The sequence below is a fragment of the Monopterus albus genome, unplaced genomic scaffold, assembly GCF_001952655.1.
Source record: "Monopterus albus unplaced genomic scaffold, M_albus_1.0 scaffold70.1, whole genome shotgun sequence".
In the NCBI taxonomy this organism is placed as follows: Eukaryota; Metazoa; Chordata; class Actinopteri; order Synbranchiformes; family Synbranchidae; genus Monopterus; species Monopterus albus.
This window is the reverse complement of record NW_018127950.1, coordinates 1820449-1837164: the sequence shown is the minus strand read 5'-3', so window position 1 is coordinate 1837164 and position 16716 is coordinate 1820449. Positions and strand designations below refer to the sequence as shown.

At 40.9% G+C, this 16716-nt stretch overlaps 1 protein-coding gene across 5 annotated transcripts in view; it reads left to right on the top strand.

Moving 5' to 3' along the window:
* The first annotated feature begins 12434 nt into the window (after positions 1-12434).
* Positions 12435-16716, top strand: part of mpp3a (MAGUK p55 scaffold protein 3a) — a 23349-nt gene continuing 19067 nt past the window's right edge. Inside the window, exon 1 of one of the 5 annotated variants that reach the window (XM_020605471.1) lies at positions 12435-12583. The gene's annotated coding sequence lies outside the window, so the exon portion shown is untranslated. Of the gene's footprint in view, positions 12584-16602; positions 16672-16716 lie in introns of those variants that run through there. The other 4 variants (XM_020605475.1, XM_020605477.1, XM_020605472.1 and 1 more) reach the window with 4 other exon arrangements.

The window sequence follows — 16716 nt, the reverse complement described above, 5'->3', positions numbered from 1 at the left end:
TGCAGTCCTAGGAACAGCTAAGATACTGTGTAGGACCCTCAAGCTCCCAGGCCTCTGGTAGAGGACCCGAGGAGGGAATACAAGACTGCCCCAAAATGGGGGGCGGGTGGGGAATTTTTTATTTATTTATATCTATATCAATATATTGCAATTACATAAAACGCAGTCACTACAGCCATCCATCCATTATCAGCCACTTATCTGGGGTTGCATCACGGCAGTGGGAGGTTTAGCAAGGTAGTCCAGACATCCCTCACTCTATAGTGACGTGTTCCAGTGCCTCTGGTGGGATTCTGAGGTGTTCCCAGGCCAGATGAGCTATATAATCTCTCTAGCGTGTCCTGGGTCTGCCCCGGGGTCTCCTACCAGTTGGAAGTGCCCGGAAGACCTCCAAAGGCATACTGATAAGATCCCTGAACCACCTCATCGCACCTATAAGGTCTGACAAAGGCTGAGAGTTTCATCCCGGTACCTCACAGCAGTCAGGGTGCTGTTGGTTGTGACATGGAGGTCTGTGCAGCCTTCTAAGGATATGCCTCCCCAGACCATCACTGACCTACCACCAAACAGGTCATGATCGATAATGTTACAGGCAGTATAAGGTCCACCACGGCGTCTCCAGACTCTTCATGCCTGTCACACATACTCAGTATTAACCTGCTTTCATCTGTGAAGAGAACGGGGCACCAGTGGTGAAGCTGCCAATTCTAGTGTTCTCTGGCGCATTCCAATCGAGCTGTACGGTACTGGGCTGTGAACACAGGTCATACTAAAGGACTTGGGGCCCTCATGCCACCATCATGGAGTCTGTTTCTGATAGTTTGGTCAGAAGCATGCACACTACTGCTCGAGGTCATTATGTAGGAAACTGGCAGTGCTCCTCCTGTTCCTCCTTGCACAAAGGAGCAGATACTGGTCCTGCTGCTGGGTTGTTGCCTTTCTACAGCCTTGTCCAGCTGTCCTGGTGTAACAGCTAGTCTCCTGGTATCTCCTCCATGCTCTTAAGAGTGTGCTGGGAGACACAGCAAACTTTCGTATGACTGCACATATGGATGTGCCATCTTGGAGTAACTGGACAACCTGTGCAAACTGACCGGACTGCAGGTACTGCCTCATGCTACCAGTAGTGACAAAGACACTAGCACAATGCAAAACTTGAGAAGAATCAGTCAGGAAGGATAAGGAGAGAGCATTTGTCTGTGGCCACCACATGCAAAACCACTCCTTTTTTGTAAGTTGTCTTGCTTCTGCCTCTCCATTGCACCTGTTGTCACTTTCATTTGCACCAAAGCAGCTGATTCACAATCATTTGTGATTCCCAAATGGACAGAATGATGTCCCCGAATTTTAGCTAGCTTGGTGTTATACTGTGATGATCAAGTGTTCCCTTAATTTTTTGAGCAGTTTATAACAATATAGTCCTATTAGTATAAAATATAAATGATAATTAAACATTTTGTGCCTTTCTGAGTTTTTTTTATCTTCTGTGTAGAGTACAAAGAGTAGCACTGAATTCACATGAGATTTAATGACATCTTAAACCTGCATTAACTAAGATTTAGCACGCATTTGGATAAATAAGTAAGAAATAAATAAAGAAATTTATTGTCTAGAAGTATTTTCTCCCTGCCTTACCAACCCCCCACCCGCTCTGCTTTATTCAGGCCTTGTGCTTATTTTTTTGTGGTGTTAAAATCTGCACCACTAGGGAGGCTCCCTGTGCAGGTACAGCCCAGGATGGGAGCAGACCTGTTAGGCCCAAGAGGCTGTGTTCTGTATAACAGAAAGAGTGCAGCAAAGAATGAGGCAAAACCAGAGTTAATATTGGGATAATATACAACACAGCAGTAAGAATCGCTACGTTGTTGTATCGTACATACAGTAACATTTTCTATCAGCAGAAACTACATCTGAAAATCATTATGTGGAAAGCTCAGTACTGTAAAACCTGCCTGGCAGTGTGTTGTCCTCACAGGCTCTTAAAAGCTGGGATTTGGTTGGGCTTTGCCTAAATCTGGCTTTGCAAGGCCTTAATCTTGGTCACTAGGTCAGTGGAACAGACTGACTGGCACACAAAGCCGATGCACATGTGGTGTCTTGGTTTATGTTTGCATATCTCAAATAAATGTGTGTGTAGCTTCCTGATCTGTGGCTTGACACTGATGTCTGTTGAATCTTAACTCTCATCAGTCTGTGAGTAAAATAACACTCACAAAGCAGTGCCGAGTTTTCAGAAGGAACAGCAAATGTGGTCTGACTTTTCTGGGGATTTTTTCCTTATCTGATTTGAGGGTCTAAGGACAGAGGATGTTGTATGCTATACAGACTGTAAAGCCCTTTGAGGCAAATTTGTGATATTGGGCTATACAAATAAAAATAGATTTGACTTTTCTGCATTGAGGAACTGTGCCTCAAGCTGTTCATGTGATCCTTTTAACACTTTACTTAAACTGGTAAAGCATAAGTGCTATGATGAAGAAAAATAAAGATCAATATTCTGAAAAGCGTCCTTTTAAACTGTATTTGAAGAAGATTTATCATCAAATTACTATCATGATCTCAGTTTGACTCAAAGTCGGACACTGCTCTCTGTTAGCCAGGGCAGCGCTTCTCATCTGTGGAGGAATGCATTGTATTTGGTACCCATTACCAGCCTGCCAAGCCCTGACTCTGCTGCGGCACATCCCATCAGCCCACAGGCTCAGCTGACTGATCGATAGACCACTTAGTGCCCGTGAGCTACAACATCCCAGTCATTTGACCTGCTGGAGCTGTGGGAATGAGCAGGCAATCCAATAAGCATCGAGTCACTGAGACAAGTGAACCTGAGGAACTTCCTCCTCCATGAGAGCAGAAATACAGAGACAACATTTTGCAGATTTGCCCTGTTTCAACTATTGTCACACATTTATGGTGAGATTAAGATGTAGCTCAACAACAAGCTATTGATTCTTCCATCCATGTTTAATGCAAGGAAAGATAGGAATGTGTACCTCATTCTCTGCTGTACCTAATGACTTTAAATCATTCCATTTTATTTAACCTTTGGCCAGGAACACCCAATAAAAAAACTCAACCACCTTGATATGTTTTTGGCAACTTAAGACTTTAACTTCTGTTAAAGTATTTTAAGTAAACCAGAGTGGAAAAACATTTTCTTGTGCTAGCCTCTTAAAGGATAAAACTGGTAATTTTCTATATTTACAGTATTTCCAGCAGTCCCCATACAGAGCCTCTGCTCAGTTTGTCAGTTTTACACTGAGATCCCACACTACTGCCATTCCAAAGAGTCACCAATATCCCACCCTTGTGCTGTTCATACAAATCAAGCTAATCACGAGCCAGCCTGTGAATTCGGAAAGCAGGCCAACATTCTGCACCAGAGGCATGACGCGACATCGCTCTGCGTCAACTCTGATGTAAAATTTGCACTGGTAGTCTGCATGCCAAGACAACAATGGTGGGAGAGATAAGTGCAGATGTAGCTTTGTTTGTATTTATTTTACTTTATGCAAAATTGGTTAGCATGTTTCTTGCTATGCGTGCAAATGCCATGAGTAATAACTGCAGTCAATGCGTTTGTGACATCAGGAACGCTTTGACCTATAAGTTGGAGAGAAGCTGAAAACAGTTCAAGGCAGAGAGGCATGCAGACTTGAGACACCAGTGATAGTATTACGCATATGTGACGTCATCAAAACGTAGCACTTGGCTCCAAACTGCCTGCTCACCCTTTCTACACAGAGCCCATCTCCCCTTTGTTTCTTCTCTGCTGGTAGTACCTCCCAAGACGGACCAGAGTAGCAATGAAAATGGCCCGCCATTCCAGCTTTGTGTATTGACAAATAGAAAACGAGACGGACTAGAGGCTCACCAGTCCTGCCTTGAAAAGGCAGTTTGTAAGGGGCTTCTGTTAATGTCTGTCAGTCCAGGATAACCTTTATCATCTGTGCCATAGACCTCAATTGCTGTTGAAAAAAAATTTAAAAATACATTGATGAAACACAACACAGCACTTGATGAAATATTTTTAATTATCAAACCCAAAACCTGAACATGAGGAGGTAGTGGAATGTAAACAAAGCAGAGAGCTCACGCAAGATCTCGCGCATGTGCAGTTGATTCTGACTAACTTCATGAAATTATGGCGACTTGGAGACTTTGGGGCAACAAAGTCAGGCCTGGAGTTTTGTAATGAACAAACATCACCTACTGTGTGATGTGTTTTTAATAGTTCTTAAGCAACAACAGAGATCTGTTGAGATAAAGCTAATCCTGGACTGACAGACATTTACTGTTAGTAGAGGCAGTTCATTGTTGGTTTTAGCCTTTGTATGGAGATTGCTGACAATACTATTAATATAGAAAATGACCAGTCTTATCCTTCAGATTTGTGTAATTAGATTAACATGCATTTGTACTAAGTTTTTCATTAAGGTGTTTTTCTTAGTTATTAAATAAAGTTTTAGAAATACATGGCTTTTACAGAACAACAAATAAGAAAATTACTTTCACAAAGGGACAAATTAGTTCCTCCTCCACTTCCATAATCAGTTAAACTGTCTAATCCTCCCTGCACCCTGAAAGCACCCGACTTCAACAGCCACTCATTACACTAAATTTAATGAGCCAGGTTTATTTCCAAGTTCATAAAAATATCAAAAATTCTATCTGAGGCTATCGTATTGAAAATGTTACGGAATTCTGGGACATCACATTCAAATAAAAGTCAGTCTGCAGCATACAAAAAGATGAGATGCTTCTTAACTGCAGCAGATGGAGACACTAGTTTGCAAACATTTAAGTTTACAATCCACAATTGCCAACAAAGCAATCTCATAAATTCCGACCAAAAGGCTCACAGAAGAAGCTAAAGCCACCTGCTCTGCTAAATTATCGCTCTGAATGAGCAGAAATCCACCTCTAACTTTCTTTTTTTCTCTTCAGCTCTCTCTCCCGCCTTTCTTCTGTCTCTATTAAGTCACACAGAAGGCTGTAATTCACTTTTACTAATGCAGCTCTGCAGCAGCCACATAAAATTATGAAACATTTCCCAGCACCCTTATAGGTTTCGCCTAACAGCTGCCAAAAAACCCCTCCATGGTCCTCCTCAGTCTTACATCTCCTGATAAAAATATAACTGAGGATGTTATGGAGGGTAAAGTAGTTTAAACTCATCTCACTATTACATTTTGTTTTAACTAGAGATGGGGTTTTTTTTATATCTTTTTAATTTTCCACTTATCAAACCTCTTCCTTCCATTCCTTGTTTATGCTGTTTCATGTACTGCTCTCTATTTGATGACGGGTGGATTTAGATAATTTTTCAATAGGGAACAATTTAAAAAAAAAAGTGTGGCACATTTGTAAAATGACTTAATACTGTACAGTATGTGTTAAGTACCTAATTTAAAACCCTGATTCTTTGTTATAATTAACTGTACAATATTAATTAATAGTCATTCAATGAAATAAATGAATAAATATTCTAATATATAATATTATCAGTATCTTACAGTCATGGACAGATGGGCTCCTGCACACTGGCATTTAAACAGTGTCTGCACCCATTCCTCGTATTAAATCAAATCAACATTTATTTGTATAGCGCTTTACAACAATCAGCAGATTGTACTTCACAATCAATGACAATAAAAACCAAAAATACAAGACAGCAACACACAGACAAACCAGAAAACCCCACCACAATAGAACGGTAATCTGAGTGAGCCGACACTAATTTAAAAAGTATGTGTTTTTAATTCAGACTTAAAGGAGATGACATCTGATATTGAGAGCAGTTCAGGCAGAAACCGTTTCATAATTTGGGAGCAGCAACTGCAAAGGCTCGATTTCCCCCCACGTTTTATATCCAGCCCTCGGAAGTCCTTCCAATAAGCCCAGATTAGCTGATCGATGAGCTCTAGGATACCCACAGGTACTTAAGAGCTCAGTTCAGTAGGATATGGAGGAACAAGACTATTTAGTGCCTTTAAAACCAAACATCAACACTTTAAAATCAGTCCTAAAACAGACAGGGAGCCAGTGAAGGGAATATAGAACAGAAGTGATACAGTATGTTCATGCTGACCAGTATGAGTCAAAAGGTGAGCAGCTGCATTTTGCCCCAGCTGGAGGTGAAAAAGTGAGGCTTAATTGAGTCCTACATACAGCACATTACAGGAGCAAAGCACCCTGAAAGAGACAAAAAGTGACCAGCAGGGCCCTCCTTTTTAGTTGTTTTTGAGCTTTTTTGGTCATATGTCTCTTTTCAGTCAGTTTGCAGCCCCGTTTTTAATATTGCAGCTCTATTTAGAGACTGATTTAGACAGATTTAGCAGTTACATGCAGCTCCCACTTAGTGGGACTTGCATAGAAAATATAATTGAAGTGAAGTACAAAATAAGCCAAATTGTTTCAAATATATTGATTTAAGCTCCCAGTTCCCTCTTGCTGTCTCAGATGGTGACTAGGAGAGACCAGTTGCAGGCCTCAAAGGAGCCAGCAGATAATGCAGGGAAAGTCAGACAGACGACCATACTGATAACTCTTGGAGACTGAGAGAACAGTGAGAAAGTCATGGTGCCAGGCAGGCATCAGTCTGAGTGGACATTGAGCCTCCTGTTCCAGACAAGCGGCAGAGAGCTGGTGAAAGGGAGAACAGTAAATATGATTGCAGCTAATATAAAGAGAGATGATAGCTTCACTGGAAGTGGACAAAATAGTGGGAACATGTTATTGTCTCTCAAATGTTATGGCTTTTAAATGAAGTAGTGTTTTATCACAGGTGACAGTCGTAATGTGGACATGAGCAGTTCAACCAAATAATGATTACGTTTTTGGATTTGGCTAAAAGGTGAACATATCCAGTTTTACACATAAAAATGTACAAATAGAATACTCTTCTGGAACTGGTGTTATATATTTTCTAATGCCTTTTAGATTTATTTGAGGATCTCTGGGGAGGTTCCTTAGTCTAATCTAAATTAAATAATCCCTTTTTTCTGAGCCCTCATTTGAGTATTTTCTCTGCTTCCCTCATATTTACTTCACCCAGTTCACTGCTATTTAAACTGACTGTGCCAGTGGTCATTTCTGGGCACTGAAGTTGTTTTGATTTCAGTAAGGACACTTTTCCCACCTGCTCTACTTCACTTTCTGGATTTGGTTTGTTGTCATTGTTGCCAGTTTGACCTGTGAGGGCTGGTACACAACACATCCAGCACTGTTAAGACGATTCATTGCAGTTCCCCAGTGTGCTCTTTGAATGTTTAATAAAATTTATGTTTAAAGACTGTGATGTGAGTAGAATAACAGTGTATGGGAGAAAAGGAGTATTGGACTTTTTTTTAAAGCATTTTAGCCATTTTAATTCTATTTAAGGATGAATGAGAGAAAAGATGCCAGAAGGAGTGCCATGAAATAAAGTTAATGAGACAGTTTACAAGCCATGTTTGTCATCTGCCGCAGTTTTAATAGTAATTAAATACATGCTATTATCATTTTCTGGAACAGCATATCAACACTCAGCACAGAAAATGGTCCACAGAATCTCCTGCATGTGCCTGATTATCTGACGTCAGCTTTGTCTATGTGGTCTCTCCAGAGTGGACTGGACACATGCACCATTTTATGGCCTATTTACAGAGTCAAAAGACAGACTGAACCTCCTGCTCCACCCGCCATCATGAATATCAGGAGGCTGCTAACCTTCCCCCCAGAGGAGAGGGTTAGCAGATGCTGCTGAATCAATTTGGCCAAAGACCTGTAATGACCTCTGATGTAATTAATGGGGATGTTGGGAGTGGAGATGCACCCTCTGTCCAGATGATCTGTCACTGGGGGTGCAAGGACACTTCAACACGTGGACTAGAAAAGCTGGGAATTGAACCAACAATCCTGCAGTTGGGGGGAATGAACCACTCTACCTCCTGAGCTGCCCTACAGAAATAAATGAATTCCAAAGCATTTGGTAAAACAAACCGTATACTATAAATGTATACCTTAAATATTTATCAGCAGAAAACAGTCTATAGATTCACTCAGCTGGGATTAAATGGGTTTTTGTGCCATTTGTATGTTACCCTGATCATTCTACCCCAACAAATGCATTAACACTTCAATAAAAGCAGCTCAACTGTTATGTATAATACTTGTTTATGTTTATATTGTTTGTATTTGTGAAGCTCAATGTTCTTTAAGCCTACTTAAGTTTTGTTTCCAGGCAACAGAATATAACTGATGCTTTCGTGCAAAAATGTTATTTTATCAGGATATAATATGATTTATTTTTCAAATATATTAGTCAGTTGATCTTTTACTAATAATGCATATTTTGAGGCAGTTTTTTTTTATCATTTGTACTTGAAATAAGCACCATAACATATCATTTTCCCATTATTTTTCGAAATTTGCATAGAGGTAGGTAGAGGTTGGTGCTTTGGCCATTTCTTCCCTGGTGGTGCTTTCACATTCTGTCATCACAGGCTCATTAATGACAGTATTTATAGTCCTGAGCACAATTACAGAAGATATCAGCTGACCAGTATGAGGCACACAGCGCTGAAACTAGCCAGTGATTCACAACTAAGGGGAAATGTTTAGGGAGGCATAAGTATCTGTACAAAGACAGACTGGAAACACCCACAATTACCATGTGAATTGTTGGGGTGGGAACAAGGTGTGTGTGTGTGTGTGTGTGTGCACGGGGGTTCTCTGTCGCTAAGAAGCTGTGTGTCCGCTGTGTGTGCTACATGCAAGCAGACAAAGAGCGAGCAGCCACTCTATAGCTGGATGTGGGCTGCCACAGCCTCAGCTTCAGCTCAGCTTAGAGAGGAGGGGGAGGGTCAGTCTCTCTCAGAGGCAGTCTATCGCTCACAATTATCCACCACAGCATGTGCGAGAGGAATCGAGGCAGAATAAAAACTACAAGAAATAAGAGGAACTGTAGAATAATGTAGACTAATGTTGGTCCAGTTTGAGCTTCTCATGTGTGATCACTAATTCAGAGACAGCTAGGCTTCCATTTTCTGTAACATAAAACCCTGGGAGGTTTTGACAACACCAGAAAGGTTGTTCCAACACTGAGCCATTTTAATCAAAAGTATTATACTATATAATAAGGATTTTTATTCCATTTTCCAAGTTGCAACTCTTCCCTAATCTAAACAAACTCCACATCAAGGAGGGGCATATCTGCTTGCACAAACAAAACTTAAATCTTTCATCCAGTATACAAAAAGACAAGATGCTTCTTAACTTTCATATTAATGCAGTAATATTAGGTTTTTTGGCCTAATAAGCAAGTGCGCTGTCAGATGGAGGAGGTGATGACAGTGTTAGCAAAAAGGTGCCATTGTACAGAGTTTAACACTGTTATAAACCCACTTTATATTCTGTGAATACTTTATATGAAAGCATAAGAGGACAATTTTACTGTACTAGTCAACATTAAACACAGTCTATTTTAAGAACACTATAGTAAAAGTGTACTTACTAAATGATTAACTATTTAAAATATCATTTCAGATTTGTGAAACCTTATTAGGTGTTGCTGGGCATTTCTGGGCACTGAAGTTGTTTTGATTTCAGTAAGGACACTTTTCCCACCTGCTCTACTTCACTTTCTGGATTTGGTTTGTTGTCATTGTTGCCAGTTTGACCTGTGAGGGCTGGTACACAACACATCCAGCACTGTTAAGACGATTCATTGCAGTTCCCCAGTGTGCTCTTTGAATGTTTAATAAAATTTATGTTTAAAGACTGTGATGTGAGTAGAATAACAGTGTATGGGAGAAAAGGAGTATTGGACTTTTTTTTAAAGCATTTTAGCCATTTTAATTCTATTTAAGGATGAATGAGAGAAAAGATGCCAGAAGGAGTGCCATGAAATAAAGTTAATGAGACAGTTTACAAGCCATGTTTGTCATCTGCCGCAGTTTTAATAGTAATTAAATACATGCTATTATCATTTTCTGGAACAGCATATCAACACTCAGCACAGAAAATGGTCCACAGAATCTCCTGCATGTGCCTGATTATCTGACGTCAGCTTTGTCTATGTGGTCTCTCCAGAGTGGACTGGACACATGCACCATTTTATGGCCTATTTACAGAGTCAAAAGACAGACTGAACCTCCTGCTCCACCCGCCATCATGAATATCAGGAGGCTGCTAACCTTCCCCCCAGAGGAGAGGGTTAGCAGATGCTGCTGAATCAATTTGGCCAAAGACCTGTAATGACCTCTGATGTAATTAATGGGGATGTTGGGAGTGGAGATGCACCCTCTGTCCAGATGATCTGTCACTGGGGGTGCAAGGACACTTCAACACGTGGACTAGAAAAGCTGGGAATTGAACCAACAATCCTGCAGTTGGGGGGAATGAACCACTCTACCTCCTGAGCTGCCCTACAGAAATAAATGAATTCCAAAGCATTTGCTAAAACAAACCGTATACTATAAATGTATACCTTAAATATTTATCAGCAGAAAACAGTCTATAGATTCACTCAGCTGGGATTAAATGGGTTTTTGTGCCATTTGTATGTTACCCTGATCATTCTACCCCAACAAATGCATTAACACTTCAATAAAAGCAGCTCAACTGTTATGTATAATACTTGTTTATGTTTATATTGTTTGTATTTGTGAAGCTCAATGTTCTTTAAGCCTACTTAAGTTTTGTTTCCAGGCAACAGAATATAACTGATGCTTTCGTGCAAAAATGTTATTTTATCAGGATATAATATGATTTATTTTTCAAATATATTAGTCAGTTGATCTTTTACTAATAATGCATATTTTGAGGCAGTTTTTTTTTATCATTTGTACTTGAAATAAGCACCATAACATATCATTTTCCCATTATTTTTCGAAATTTGCATAGAGGTAGGTAGAGGTTGGTGCTTTGGCCATTTCTTCCCTGGTGGTGCTTTCACATTCTGTCATCACAGGCTCATTAATGACAGTATTTATAGTCCTGAGCACAATTACAGAAGATATCAGCTGACCAGTATGAGGCACACAGCGCTGAAACTAGCCAGTGATTCACAACTAAGGGGAAATGTTTAGGGAGGCATAAGTATCTGTACAAAGACAGACTGGAAACACCCACAATTACCATGTGAATTGTTGGGGTGGGAACAAGGTGTGTGTGTGTGTGTGTGTGTGCACGGGGGTTCTCTGTCGCTAAGAAGCTGTGTGTCCGCTGTGTGTGCTACATGCAAGCAGACAAAGAGCGAGCAGCCACTCTATAGCTGGATGTGGGCTGCCACAGCCTCAGCTTCAGCTCAGCTTAGAGAGGAGGGGGAGGGTCAGTCTCTCTCAGAGGCAGTCTATCGCTCACAATTATCCACCACAGCATGTGCGAGAGGAATCGAGGCAGAATAAAAACTACAAGAAATAAGAGGAACTGTAGAATAATGTAGACTAATGTTGGTCCAGTTTGAGCTTCTCATGTGTGCTCACTAATTCAGAGACACAGCTAGGCTTCCATTTTCTGTAACATAAAACCCTGGGAGGTTTTGACAACACCAGAAAGGTTGTTCCAACACTGAGCCATTTTAATCAAAAGTATTATACTATATAATAAGGATTTTTATTCCATTTTCCAAGTTGCAACTCTTCCCTAATCTAAACAAACTCCACATCAAGGAGGGGCATATCTGCTTGCACAAACAAAACTTAAATCTTTCATCCAGTATACAAAAAGACAAGATGCTTCTTAACTTTCATATTAATGCAGTAATATTAGGTTTTTTGGCCTAATAAGCAAGTGCGCTGTCAGATGGAGGAGGTGATGACAGTGTTAGCAAAAAGGTGCCATTGTACAGACATGGAAAAATGTTAATTACCTTATAGATAGGAGTTCAATATTCATTCTCTTTGTAGATCTATTTTAGCCTTCACCAACTCCTGTGTCTTTGGTGGCTAAATAAAAATAAGGCAACTGTAGACTTGGAAGCTATACCTCTGTGGGTGTTGCCCTGCGTTTTACACAGTCACTGATGTTTTTAATATGAAAATATTGATTTGTGCAACTTTAATGTAGTTTTTCTTTGTATATTGTCATTAATAATGGGGTGTTATTTTTTTCTTGCATGGTTCTTAACTCTCTGGATTAGTCTGAACTTTAGAAATGAGCAAACAATGTCTTATTGTGCAGCATTTCTTCAAGCAGCAAATTCCTGAAATACCTTCAAAACTGTGATAATTGTTGTTAGTCAGCTCTCTGAGTTTCTAGAGATTAAAACAGAAGCTTAGCACTTAAGATGCAAAAATTGAGGCTACAACATCTCACAGGAAGCAAACTACAAAATCTGTCCCATATGGAATCTTCCATCCATGGATGCTGTGGATGGAGAGTGTATTAGAGATGTAAATGGAGGAAGGTGGTTAGGGTAGGGGAGGGGCAGAAAGGGGGAAGACACTCAGCGGTAGCAGGTTTGTGAGAGCAGCAGCCAGAAGAGAAAGAAGGAAGCAGCAGGAGGAGGAATCGGAGCGTGAGAAACCGTGTGGCTGCAGTCAGGAGGGACACAAACACAGAGAGGGGGAGAGGTGGAGATACAGAGAGAAAAGAGAAGGTAGGAAGGCACACGCTGCTCATTTTTGTACACATTGTCTGCTTAACGCCTTTTTGTTGTCAGTGTGATGATGGAAGTATCAGCCAGAATAAGGGATGCTCTGCTATTGAGCGTGTGTTGTCCTTTTCTTCCTCTGTCTGCCAGCTGATGGCATGCTGCTGTATGCAGGGAGAGCTCTAGCACTGCAGAGAGAAAGAGGGTGGGAGGGAAGGAGCACCAGCATTACACTCCACAGATATGAGGAAGTAAGAATAACAAGACTGAACGAAAGAGGAGTAGAGACAGAAAGCGATAATAGACATCTGCCCATGCTTTGCTGTGTAGCAGTGAGGGGGTGGGTGTAGCATTTAGTGACAGTGCAGGAGTGTGTCAGCTGTCAATACCAGTAGTTTCCCCTCCATGTTGAAAATGATAAGTTTCTGTCTGACCACACCCTCTGCTAGCTCTTGTGACATGAGATTAGATGATGGATTAGATGATGGAGTGGGTGAGTATGGGAAATGTGTGTGAAATGTGCGTGAAAGGCATTGGATGCTGGCCAAGCATACTTAGCGTTGCCTCCCATTATAGGGCAGTGGATTAGCTGTATGTGAGTGGTGGTTCTTTCTCAAGGTGGTGAAGAGTCAAGCCAAGATACTCGATCATGTACTGGCCAAGATATGGTCACTCTCAGCTGTGTGTGTGGACACGTATGTTGATATACAGTAACAGCCACCAGTGTGTGTGTGTGTGTGTGTGTGTACGCACACTTCTCTACATGCTGCAGTGCTAAATACTCATCCAGCCTTCTGCTCCTGGCATCAGTCCTTGGCTCAGATTATGTGCTCTCACTGTTTCAAGACTCATAGAAATAATATTCTCCACCATATTGTTAAAGCAGGTAGCTCTGATTGAGAGAGCTGGGTTGACCCTCATCATCTGGCAAAGTGAACCTTCTGAAAGGCAAAACAACTTGAACCAAGCATTTGTTGTTTTGATGTCTTGATGCATTTTCACAGCATAGGAGAAAATATATTTTCATTAAGAGCTGTTATGTTCGACAGGGGTATAGATGCCTGTACACGCACAGGTTTCAAGATAGCCTCTCCAGGTGTAATGCTTTGTGTTGTAACATCCTGAGATGTGGAGGTGTAGGGCATAGTCTAGTACCACATAAACAAAGACGAGCAGCACAGGCAGCAGCATGGTGACATACATCTGAATGAAAACGCAACAATAACGCTATGGAAAACAGTGACTACTTTTTCTGAAAACATTTCCGCATGACCAGAAGAGATCACTTGTCTAAAAAACAAGTGGTTGTGAGAACTATCACTTCTGTTGTTTTGTGGTGAGGAAAGTCTCAAGACCTTTTTTATGACTGTGTATTCATAGAAAATAAAAAATGAAATAGCAGCAGTAGCAGAAGCAACTAGTGCTGAAATGATTAGTCGGTGCATCAATAACTCCCCAAGATCCCCTCACGGCCCTGTCAGATGAGCTCAAGTACTCCTTCATTGATACCATGCGTCATACCCCATGTGTGTTTTCATGCTGTTATTATTTTCATGCAGTTAAACAGTCAGGTTTTGGGTTGGTTGGATCTGTTTGCATTCACTCCTGGCATCATGGAGGAGCTATTAAGTGGGCTTAGAACCTCTGTGGTGAGGAAAAGACTGTTAACATTTCTTGGTGTAAAGTTGATCAACCAACTACTAGAACAAAATTATACAAATCAACAACAATAACAAAAGACATAAGATGAACACAAACTGAAGCAAATTGACCACAAAGATACACGACATGAGCACAAAAAGAGCCAAAATAACTGCAAAGAGGATATTATTTTGAGAATTCTCCCATCTCTGGGTTTTGCAACCATTGTCAGTGTTAGCGTAGCTGTAGCTGCTCTGTAGTGTTTTCAGAAGCTCTTATGGGTGAGGTCTTACCGGATGAAGCTTCAAAGAGACTGTGATAAAACGCTGCAGTTGACTCCACTGTCCTGCTGAGCCTGTTGACGTCACACCTTCGGGCTTGTGACTGAAAGCAGGCGAATAAAGAGCTTCTGGACAAGCTTGTGTGACTGTGTCAAAGAAACTGTTTTTCTGTTAATGAATGAGCGCCTCAAGTGTGACTAAACAACACAGAATACATTCATCACAATGTGATCAGCTGACTTGTGAGCTTTTTCAGTGACCTTACTGGGGCCTCCATTGTCACGTCTGTGTGAGCTGTAGCTAAGCTCTTAACTAGATTTGAACTGAAAACGTCATATACACTGGGATAAAATGTAAAATGTGTAACGTCTGAGTCTCTTTCTGGGTCACATTGGGTGATTTTTGTACATGCAGTTGTGCTTTTGCAGTGATGTGAAAGCGAGTCTGGTGCTTCTTGAAAACCTGTTTAGCTATAAGAACTTGGACATATAGTTTTTGTGCAGGTTTTCTTTGAGTCATAAATAGGGGTGTGACGATACACTTAGCTCATGAGACAACACGATATACGATATTGGGTTCACAAGAACGAGATGAGACTAATTTAACATCTTCATTGGCTAATATGTGACTGGAAAAACAGTCCTTTATTTGACTGAAAGTCACAAAATATAAAAGACTGCAGGTGCATTTTGAAATGTTTTAAGTAATCGTCTTGTAATGAATGTCACTTCAGTTCTGCTTTCTGAGTATGAATTATCATATGCAGTAAAAGACAATATCCAAGCAATGCAAAAGGTTTTGCCACAAGCTCAACTGACTGGCTTCTCGCCTGTAGGATTTCACATGAGTCTCTTCAGACCTTGTGCTTGAGCTATGAGGGAGTTTCTAACTTCTAATTGAAGCTGTGTGTGACCTTCTTGCTATGTTCACCCACACCACACCACACCGGATGATGACATCATCTGGCAGAGGCGCTGCGTTGACCAATAACGTTTGGGGGACGAACTGGGACGTGGACATGTTTCACTTCATCTTCACTTTATCCCCAGTGATGTCACTCCCACTGCTGCCTTTCTCTTCATCGTAAACACGCGTCACTACGTAGCTCATGCATCTCCTGTTTAATTATTCTGAAAATGATCATTTGGCTGCAGTTTTCAGGTAGTTAATCTTTCATCAATGCACTTGTTCTTCCCCCTATTACAGGCCTTTGAAAAAGACAAGGGCACTATAATTTTTTCAACAAAGTTGAATCTCATTTTGTGAAATGTTTATGAATTCAAACTTGGAGTCAGATAGCATAGTCTTCAACAATCATCACTCTACAACCCATGTAGTATTGAGATATGAAGCCCTAACTACAGATTAGACATCCAACTACACAGTATGTGTAACATGATGCCGTATATAGAGAGTAGAAATACTAGCTCAGGTCTATTGCCACTATTTATTTCCTGTTAGTGTTTGTGGATGATGCTGTGGTGACTGTGTCTGTACTACTGGCTGCACATAGATTTGCCCCTTGGGAGTAATAGAGGATGATCTTATCTGGACTTGCAGACTGAGCAACAACAGTGATCTCTGTCAACTCTGTGAGAGTGCTGGACTGCAAGGGGACAAATGTGCTTTGAGACAGAAGCTTTCATTGAGATGAAAAGAATGTTTCTGAACGGTTCTTAGAGATACTGATATTGGTGACAAGTACAAGGTATGTGAGGTTCTGCTCCTGCTTGACTTGGTCATCTCCTCTCTCTTTCTCCCTATGTAATATTCTCTCTGTTCATTATTTATGAGCTGATTGCTGTGTGTCTCTGCCGTGTTGTCAAAATAAGTAGAGCAATGGTTTTTCTCTCCTTTATTTCTGGTGTCGGCAGCCCACAGGTGAGAGTTGGTGTTTGTCAGATAGAACTAGTTTTATTTTAGTGGACAACAGCATGGACGTGGCCACCAGAGCTGCAATTCCTCTCCTGTCCTCTAGCTGCCACTGCAGAGATTGTACACCACCTGGTTCAATCATCGTCCAGGTGCAACTCAACAGTCATTAGGTCATAGTAGAGTGGATGTGTGTGTGTGCGCGTCATAGTAGAGTGGATGTGTGTGTGTGTGTGCGCGTGCTTAGCTCTTTGGTCTTTCTTTATTCAATCTTGCTGCTGAGTGTAAGCTTGTCTTTTGGTAAAACAAAAAAATTTTTTTGTTTACTTCACCTCAATGCTTTAC